Source organism: Bos indicus, chromosome 3, assembly GCF_029378745.1.
Source record: "Bos indicus isolate NIAB-ARS_2022 breed Sahiwal x Tharparkar chromosome 3, NIAB-ARS_B.indTharparkar_mat_pri_1.0, whole genome shotgun sequence".
In the NCBI taxonomy this organism is placed as follows: domain Eukaryota; kingdom Metazoa; phylum Chordata; class Mammalia; order Artiodactyla; family Bovidae; genus Bos; species Bos indicus.
In genome coordinates this window covers 120,998,531-121,000,822 of record NC_091762.1, presented here as the reverse complement: position 1 = coordinate 121,000,822, position 2,292 = coordinate 120,998,531, and the positions used below count along the sequence as shown (strand labels likewise).

The 2,292-nt window shown below is 48.6% G+C and overlaps 1 pseudogene; it reads left to right on the top strand.

Moving 5' to 3' along the window:
- Positions 1-1,124: 1,124 nt before the first annotated feature.
- On the top strand, positions 1,125-1,838 carry LOC139180140 (small ribosomal subunit protein uS2-like; annotated as a pseudogene).
- Positions 1,839-2,292: the final 454 nt, after the last annotated feature.

Below are 2,292 nucleotides of genomic sequence, written 5' to 3'. Positions count from 1 at the left end.
TTAGATTTGTGAAATTCCTATTGCATTAGAAATTGATACATTTTCCTGCAATGGAATAAATTAGGCTAAGGTTATGCATTACATTGTTTTTTGTGATGCCAAGATGTCATTTTATATTAGTGTTTTTCCAACGTGGACCAGTAAAGCGTATTATAGTACATCATCTATTCACTGGACTGATTTGTGGAAAATAGTGTCCCAAGAGAGAATATTCCCAAGATATTGTCAGCTGAATATAAGCAAGATACCATAGAACACTGTGCACAGTGTGCGACCATGTATGGTTTTAAATGTGGTTGTGCTCAGTCACTCAGTCACGTCCGACATTTTCTGACATTATGGACTGTAGCCCACCGGGCTCCTCTGCCCATGGCAATACTCCAGGCAGGGATACTAGAGTGGGTTGCCATTTCCTGCTCCAGAGGATCTTCCAGACCCAGGGATTGAATCTGAGTCCCTTATGTCTCCTGCATAGGGAGGTGGGTTCTTTACCATTAGCACCACATGTGGAGTGAAGAAGAAATAGATAGTCATAGTTGCTTGTGTATCCATAAAATGACATTCTGGGCCATCTCTCCTGATCCAGGGGCTAAGACTCTGCACTCTCATTGTAGGGGCTTGAGTTCAATCCCTTGTCAGGAAAGTAGAACCCACATGCCACAGCTAAGAGTTCCCATGGAAAAGGTCCTGCAGGCACAGCCAAATAAATACTTAGAAAAAAAAAAAAACAACAACAAAGAAACAAAAAAAAAACGTCTGGAAACTATTCCTGAGAAACAAAGCACGTGGCTGACTGTGGAAGCAGCAGGGCCTTGACAAGAAGGGAGGGGGTAGGAAGAACAATGGAATATGAAGTATTTTATATTTTTAGGTTCTTGAACCTTGTACATGTATTATAAGTTTCTCAGAAATGCCAAAACATTACAAAAAAATTTAAACCTCTAAAGAATAAAACTCACAGCATTATTTCTACAAACTGAATGAAAGTCAAGTTTGTTTTATCAGAAAGATTATCTGGCTTCTCTAAAACATCTTCTCAGGCTTTTCCCACGCTACCCACACAGTGGTCCATAGGGCACTGTCAGATTCTTGTTATAATGTGAAATGAATCTTTTACACTATTCTGGGTCCTTGATGTCCGGCAAATGAAGGATGACGTCATCACGTTCCTTACAGCAGGGGCCCTCTTAGGTGGCACCAACCTTTACTTCCCAATGGAGCAGTACATCTACAGAAGGAAAAGTGATGGCATCTACACTAGGAATCTGAAGAGAACCTGGGAGAAGCTTCTGTAGGCAGCTCATGCCATCGTTGCCACTGAAAACCCAGCTGCTGTCCCTGCTGCATCCTCCAGGAACCTTCGCCAGCGAGCTGAGCTGCAGTTCGCTGCCGCTTCGCTCCTGGAGCCTCCACTAACCAGACCCAGGCAGCTTCCAGGAGCCAAGACTCCTGGTAGTTACGAGGCCAGGGCTGACCGCCAGCCTCTCACACAGGCATGTATGTGAACTTCTTACCATCGGTCTGTGTGACACGGACTCTCCTCTGCACTCTGGAGACCACCCATTCCCGGCAACCAGGGAGCTCAGTCGGTGGGTCTGACTTGGCGGATGCTCACCCAGGAAGTTCTGCCCAGCGCACCGTTTCCTGTGAACACTTTTGAGAGGTCGTGCCTGATCTCTACGTCTGCAGATTCTGAAGAGATTAAAAGGGAAGAGCAGGTGGCAGCTGAGCAAGCTGTGACCAAGGAGGACTTCACCGTGAATAGGTCACTTCAGCAGCTGAGTGCAACGCTACTGGATCTGAGGTGCTGGCCTAGTCCACAGGTGGGCAGGTGAGCTCACTGCCTACTCCGCAGATCCCCCTGAAGGCTGGCCTGCAGCGCCCACTGCTCAGGCCACTGGACTGGTAGGCACAGCACTGGGTGCGCTTCAGCTGTTCTTTCACAGGCTCTTCTCTTCGGTGGGGGCTGTGCTGGGTCCTTGCTGCTGCACAGGTTTGCTCTGGTTGCGGTGAGTGGGGCGAAGTCTCTGGTTGTGGTGCCTGGCCTTCTCGTTGAAGCGGCTTCTCTTGCTATGGAGCATGGGCCCTAAGCCCCCAGGCTTCAGAGGTGGCAGAGCGTGGGCTCAGGAGCTGTGGCCCCCAGGCTGTGGAGCACAGGCTCTGTGGTTGTGGTGCACGGGCTTAGTTCCTCTGAAGGCACATGGGATCTTCCTGGACCAGGGATTTAACTCATGTCTCCTGCATTGGCAGGATTCTTTACCATGAGCCATTATGGAAACCCCACAAACTCTT